We start from the raw sequence: 7,668 nt of genomic DNA, 5'->3' as shown, positions 1-7,668 counted from the left end.
TATATATATATATATATATATATATATATATATATATATATATATTCACAGGCGTGGCTGTGTGTTAAGAAGCTTGCTTCTGAACCACATGTTTCCAGGTTCAGCTCTGCTGTGTAGCCCCTTGGGCAAGTGTCTTCTACTATAGGCCTTAGGCCGATCAAAGCCTTGTGAGTGGATGTGGTAGACAGAAACTGAAAGAAGCCAGTCGTATATATGTGTGTATGTGTATTATTGAAGCTTCAATAAGATATTTTGACTCTACGATTGGTATTCAAATAGTTTTCTCCACCTTGTTTTGCACCTATGTTCTTATGTGTGCATGAATATATGTACATATAAATACATGCACATATTTATGTATATATGTATGTGTCTAGATATGTAAATGTATATATATATATATAACTTTGATAGGTTTCGGCCAGTATAGGCCCAGGCCATGTCTAATTCAATAGTACCACCTGGTGAAGTCTTTTAGTCGTATATGGGGCACCATAGCCCACTCTAGACATATCTGGGTGTAAGGAGGTTGGTCCGGGATGTTTTGAAGAAATTTGTCCAGTGAACATTTGAATTTTATGGGATCCGTTTCCGTTTTGGCGTATTTTGGTATGGTATTAAAGAGAACTGGACCAATTGAGGTAAAGTAATTGTGACGTAATGTTGCTATGTGTACCGAGTTTGACTTTTGTAGTGGGTGGATAGCATGGGGGCCAAGTCTTGGATGGATTTTAAAATTGATGCCAATGTCATTTGTGCAATATTGATGGAATATTTTCCACATAACTCAAATGATGTAGTGTTCCTGGCTGCGTTGGAGAGAGTAGAGATTAAGTTTTTTTAGTTGACCCCCAATAATCAATACCTCTCATGCCGTCTATTTTTCTTGTCATTTACTCCCAGAGTGCTTCTACTTTCATAGTGAGTTGCTTCATATGTGGGGTGGGGACCACAGTGGGCAACAACAGTACTCAAGGTGGGGTCGGGCAAAAGTAGAGTAGAGAAGGATGATGGTGTAGGCATCTCTAGATCGGAAAGTTCTCGGAATCCAGGAACACATCTTATGGGCCAAGTCAACCTTGCTGTTTACGTGAGAACTCCAGCTTAGATTGTTATCAACAATTACTCCAAGATCTCTAGTGTTGTTGGATAACACTAGGAAGTTGCCCGAGGGAAGAGCATATGGTAATTTCAGAGTTTCCTCTTTCCCAAAGTGGATCAAATCAAACTTACCTTCATTTAAAAGCATATTGTTTTTTTTTTCACCCATTGGACAATAGCAAACAGATCTGACTGAAGGCATGTTTGATCTCTCATGCCGTTTATGGCTTTCTGGAGTTTGGAATCATCCGCAAAGATTTTCAATGTAGAATGTTTGATGACATCTACTATGTCATTCATGTAAATAATGAAGAGGAGTGGGCCCAACACAGTACCTTGTGGGACACCACTACTGCCACACACATTTGATTTAAGAAGCAGACATGATGTTTAATACAATTTTTGCAAAACCAATATGGACATCGTAGCAAAGTAACTAATATCGCCGTTATGAGTTAAAATCGTGCGGGAGTCACTCTGCATGTATCCTTTGTGGTCAATAAAAAAAATGCTAATAAAGTACTGAGATCAAAGTCATCTTGCAGTTCCTCGCTAACTGAATGTGTGCATGAAAGAAGTTACTGAAACTGATCTTTGTACTCTAAAAGAAAGCTCTAGAAATTGAGGTAGTTTTTACTGATGAGACCCATTTGAATAAGTTGTTAGGATCAAAGTTTTTTTTTTTTATATTATTTGTATTAATTTTAATCTATTTTTTTCACTTATCTCTCCCTGAAAAAGAAAAAGGAAAATGGATATTTTTAGGAATTCATGAAAGAATTCCACTCTTTCTCTGTTATGCATGTTAAACAAACAAATGGCTTGACCATATCTTTGTATGCTTCATGTGTGTGATGTAACGTTGAGACAATACATGTCAACATTTTTTTGTTTGATATTTCTGTGGTTGAAGATTGTCTTACTGGAGACTGTACAAAGCAGCTAGAGAGTTATAGTGCAAATAATCAAAAGCTACTGGTTACCTGAAATACATCATTCTTAAATCCTTACAAAATCCATCTACTTTTGTAAATTTCACTGTTCAAACATTAGCTGTTAAATATCCATGAAGATTTAAAAAAAGAAGTAAAAATGAAAACACCTATTTTTGTCACATCATCAGCTTGTAATTTAACATATATGATCGTCAAAATAACTGACTCTCATTTGCATCAGTAATTGCATCTTTCAGCCATGCATTCTGCAGAGATAGTCAACATGGATAGAGAACTGAAAAAAAGTTAAAATATTGGAATTTGTTATTTTAATCATGATTGGAGTTTATATTTTTGTTGTTTTATTTTCATCAATAAACTCGTATATATGTCTCTCTATATATACCACAACTGACTTGGCTTAACATTTATTATTATTATTATTATTATTATTATTATTATATATATATATGTATTATCTTTTACTTATCTCAGCCACTGGACCCAGTCTTAGGAATTTCAGTGAAACTAAATTGACCCCAGTACTTTCCTTTTCAAGTTTGGTACTTATTTTATTGGTCTCCTTTGCTGAACTGCTACGGGAAATCTGTTTATGATCTAATGAAACAACTCTTAGTTCCTGGGAAGAACAAGGTCAAAGTCCTAAAGGAGACTGCAGAGAGGTGTTCCAGTTGGATCTAGACGAGAAGGGGGGAGGGGGAAGACCATGACAGAGTTTGAAATCTAAGGGAAGTAACTCTGGGCGATTCATTGTGGTAGCGTTAATGTTTCATCGTTGCTATGACAACCAACGTTATTTCTTTTTTAAGTATAAATTTGAAAGCTGAGTTAATGGAGAGGAGTTCCAACTAGATGAAATCTCCTGGCGGTTTAAATGCACAAAGTGTCTGGTATCCAAGTGGTTAAAAAGTGTCAACAGAAAGGCATCCAGGAGTCATGGCCATGACACAGCCCGTCCCCTTTAGAGTGTAAGAAGTTAAAGGCCGAAACATTTGCCTGGGGTGAAGACCTGGGTTTCAGCTCTCTTGAGAGTTTCTTACCGCTAAGATAAGCTCATCAAAGCCTATTCAGATTATTTGGTCAGTTATGAATAAAATTCACTATTTATGGCGTTCTGTTGTTTGCCGAAGAGTTGTTAAGATGTTATATTTACGATGTTTTAAACTGTTGTTTAAGAAAGTAGTTTTAATATGCGAGCATCTCAAGTGTGACGAAAGCGTTACCTTCTTGAAAATCCTGACGTAATGTAGAATTCCATAACGTTAAATGTACTTTCCAATGACGTTCACGTGAAATGAAACTTAACGGAAAATAAATGTCACGTTATGAAAACCTATATAATGACAAGATTCTTTAAGAAACGCAAAATTTTCATAAACCTGGGGATTAGTAAATGCTGGGCTGTATGGTAAGTACCTTGCTTACCAACCACATGGTTGCGGGTTCATTCCCACTGCGTGGCACCTTGGGCAGGTGTCTTCTACTATAGCCTTGGGCCGACTAAAGCCTTGTGAGTGGATTTGGTAGACGGAAACTGAAAGAAGCCCGTCGTATATATATATATATGGCCGCAGTGAAATGACTGAAACAAGTAAAAGGGTATAATGGATGTTTTATCTTTTTTCCAAGTTTAATTACTAAATTATGAATAAAGTCCGTGAACCAAACTTAGTTATGTTCCTTTGTTCCAAATTTCGATGCCGCTAGGATTAAATTGACGTTCTAATTCCCGCAAGTTGACAAAAACCATGCGAATTTAAAAAAACTATCATTAATAGGAAATAATATTTAATACAAAAGAAGTAACTAAAACAAGGGAAGCAACCTACTTGAAGATTAGTTTGCGTTTATCTCCCTTATTTTTAGATTATCTCCCTTCCTAAGCGTGCAATTTCCAATTGTCAAAATGACAGCTGTGCGTGTGTGCATCAGGCGCATATTTTAGTAAATGGTGATTTTAAAGAAAAGTTAATCTAAGGGAGATCACTGCAGGATAGTTGGCTTTGTGAAGTTATCTCCCTTAGAAAAGTTACGAAAGGTGGGTGTATAAATACATGCATACATGTGTATGTGTTTGTGCGCGCGATCGTATGTCTGTGTGTATGTGTGTGTGCGCACGTGCCTTTTATTATTTTTTCTGCTTTAGGTATTTGATTGTGTCCATGCTGGGGCATCACCTTGAGCATTTTAGTCGAACAAATCGATCCTTACTCTTTCTCTTTTGCCGAACTACTAGCTCACGGGGACCTAAACAAACCAACAGCGGTGGTGGGGATGCACACACGAAGATGCACACACACACGAACTGTCCTGTGTATCAAATTTACTTACAAGGTATTTGGTCGGCCCGGGACTATAGTAGAAGACACTTGTCCAAGGTTCTGTGTAATGGAAATGAGCCCAAAACTACGTTGTTGCAAAACGACTTTCTTTTTTTTCTATCAATCAATCGATCAATCTATCTATCTATCTATCTATCTATTTATCTATCTATATGCACACATATTCACACGCATATGCATACATACATACATACATACATAAACTCATACATATATGCATACGTACGTACATACACACTTACATATATACACAAGCACACACGCACGTACACAGACATACATGCATATATACATACACACACACATACGTGCATGGATGGATGGATGGATGCAGACAAACATACAAACATATTGAAAAAGAGGATATTTGCGAACCATTAATAAGGAGTTTGCAAATCCAGTACCTAAGATAAGCCTTCAGCTTCATACCTATTATTCATAGAGCAATAGGATAGATACCAACCTGCTGAACTTGAGATTTTGGGGGAGAGAATCCGAATGATCATGATATCAGGGGCCATAGAAATCTGCAAGACCTTCTAAAGATGAAGGTTAAAACTAGATCTTTTCCTTCATAACCTTGCTACCAAGTAAGTGGCCGGTCAAAATTTACTTTAAAAATTAAAAAGAGAAAGAGAAGAACATACATACATACATACATACATATTTGGTTCTAGAACGAGGAAAGTCAGTCCCCCTAACCCAAAACCTGTGCATCAACGGTCTCTCTATCTCCCCCATTCCACACAAGGAATGTTACAAGTTTCTAGGCAGAGACGAAAATGTATCACATGAAGGTACTGCGAATAAAGATGGAGTAACCCGAGAATATTACACCAGACTTAAGAAAATATGGCAGTCGGAACTCTCCCCTTACAACAAAACAATATCCCACAGTGCATTTGCAGTAGCAGTACTGAGCCCAACATTTGGGATACTTCACTGGTCTGTAGAGGAAATCTACTCCATAGATATTAACACCTGTAAGATCCTGACAACAACTGGGAATTTCCACAGAAACAGTGATGTTGACAGGCTCTACGTAAGAAGAAATGAAGGTGGTAGAGGCCTGAGATCAGTGCAGATGGCTTTCGAATGCCGTATGGTATCACTCAGGCAGCACCTAAACAACAGCAGCAAAAACAAATATATTAATGCAGTACTGAAAAGTGAAGTGAGTAATATTGTACGAGTTGGCAGTGAGCTCCTCAAGAAGCACTCTCTTCCTGATGATCTCCTATACAGCCACAAAACAGTTGTGCGCTCCTACCTCAGAGGAGACCTGGATGGAAAGCACTCAGTAAAAAAAGACTATGCATGGATATGTTGCCCGGAAGCTTGAAGAAGACTGCAGAATTGACACAAGACCACTACATCACATCACACCATGAAGGCTATGCGTTTGCAATCCAGGAACAGGAGATTACCACAAAGTACCTGGTGAACTAGAGAGACAGTGACGCTCTTGTAATCTCAAGGTGCAGCCGGATGTGATTAGCAGCTGTCCTAAAATGTCGTCACGGTACTTCCTCCTTATGCGACACGATGTTGTTGCTAAAACAATTCACAATGTCATCCGCAAAAAAGACTGTCCTGAAATAAACTTAGAAAATCCCTCTGGTATGGAATACATTCATAAACAGCAACTCAGGGAATACTGGTGAAATATTCCCATCAAAACGTCTGTCAAATGTAAACATAACAGGTCGGGTATTGTTGTTTATGACAGAGGGGCAAAGGTATGTACCATCACAGAGGTCAGTTGCCCTGCAGATAAATATCTCTTTGAAAACCTCATACTACCAGATGTACACCCAAATCTAAAATTATTACAAACATACATACGCGCACACTCACACATACATGCATACATACATACATTCTCAAATGTTACGGCATTCTCAAGGGGTATAGGGCTGGAGTTTGGTCAGGATAAATGTTGCTATGTGGTTGTGAAACGAAGGAAAACTATAAACCAGACTAGCAGCGTCTCCATCAATGGCTTAACTGTTTCTCCTTTACCTGATAAGGAATGGTACAGGTACTTAGGGGTAGATAAAAAAGGCACGTGTCACTAATGAATATTACAGCTGGATAAAGAAAATATGGACCTTTGAACATTCTGCATTCAATAAACAAGTGGCCCACAATGTGTTTGCAGTACCAGTACAAACATTTGGGCTACTTGATTTGATGCTTGGTCAGATCCGAGTCACTGATGTGAAAACCCGGAAGATACTGACCAGCACAAATAATTTTCACATCAACAGTGACTGGACCACACCTACCTAAAACGAAAACAAGGACGCAGAGGATTAACATCGATCCAGACTGCCTACGAATGTCAAATCATATCCCTTCGGCAACTTCACTTAACTTATCAAGTGTCGAAGTGCATCCCTTGACCAAGTTTGCATACATGAGGCAGGTAACATCATGAGACTTGGTGAGCAGTTTCTCGAGCAACGTTCTCTGTCTTTTAACCTAGAATACATGCCCAAAGAAGACTCTACGCTAACGTGTCATCAGGTGCATGGATATGTTAACAGGTTAACAGTAACATTGATAATTAAATCAGTCTATCACGGACCAACAACCGGATTACTGACTCCTACTTTGAAGGATATGTATTTTCAATCCAGAAACAGAAAAGAGCTATCAAATACTTAAAGCATAAAAGGGACAGAGCTGCAGGAAAAACACGAAAATGTGATTACCGATGCAGACTTTGTGTAGTGAAGATATGACTAGCACCATAAGCAGTTGTCCAAAAATGTTATCACGTTATTATCTGCCGATGAAACATGATGTTGTAGCCAAGACACTATGCAATGAAATCCGTCAGAAGGATAATACTAACGCCAAAGAGATAAGAACGGGCAGTATGACAGAAGTCATAGCCACTCATAATATGAAAGAGCGCAGGCGCGATGTCCCAGTGAAAGTTTCAATAAAATGTGAGCATAATAGACCAGACAGTGATTTGGGACAGCGGATGTCAATACAACAGACAGAAAGAAAACACCTACGCTGAACAGTCGAGAAATTTACAGATTACAAGCTCAGGTTTATATCTGTAATTATTAGGGAACTAGGACATGTAACAAACTGCCTACGCACCAGTCTTGAGAAATTAGGCTTCTCCAAACCAGAAAGAAGAAAGCTAATTGAAAGATTATGGATTAAATCCATCGATAGAACTGGCAAAAATATGTAAAATTTCCCAGAAGTTTAGCATTTAAGTATATATGCGAATGTCTAGACATGCA

The sequence above is a fragment of the Octopus bimaculoides genome, chromosome 2, assembly GCF_001194135.2.
Source record: "Octopus bimaculoides isolate UCB-OBI-ISO-001 chromosome 2, ASM119413v2, whole genome shotgun sequence".
NCBI lineage: Eukaryota > Metazoa > Mollusca > Cephalopoda > Octopoda > Octopodidae > Octopus > Octopus bimaculoides.
Note: the sequence above shows the minus strand (reverse complement) of the source record.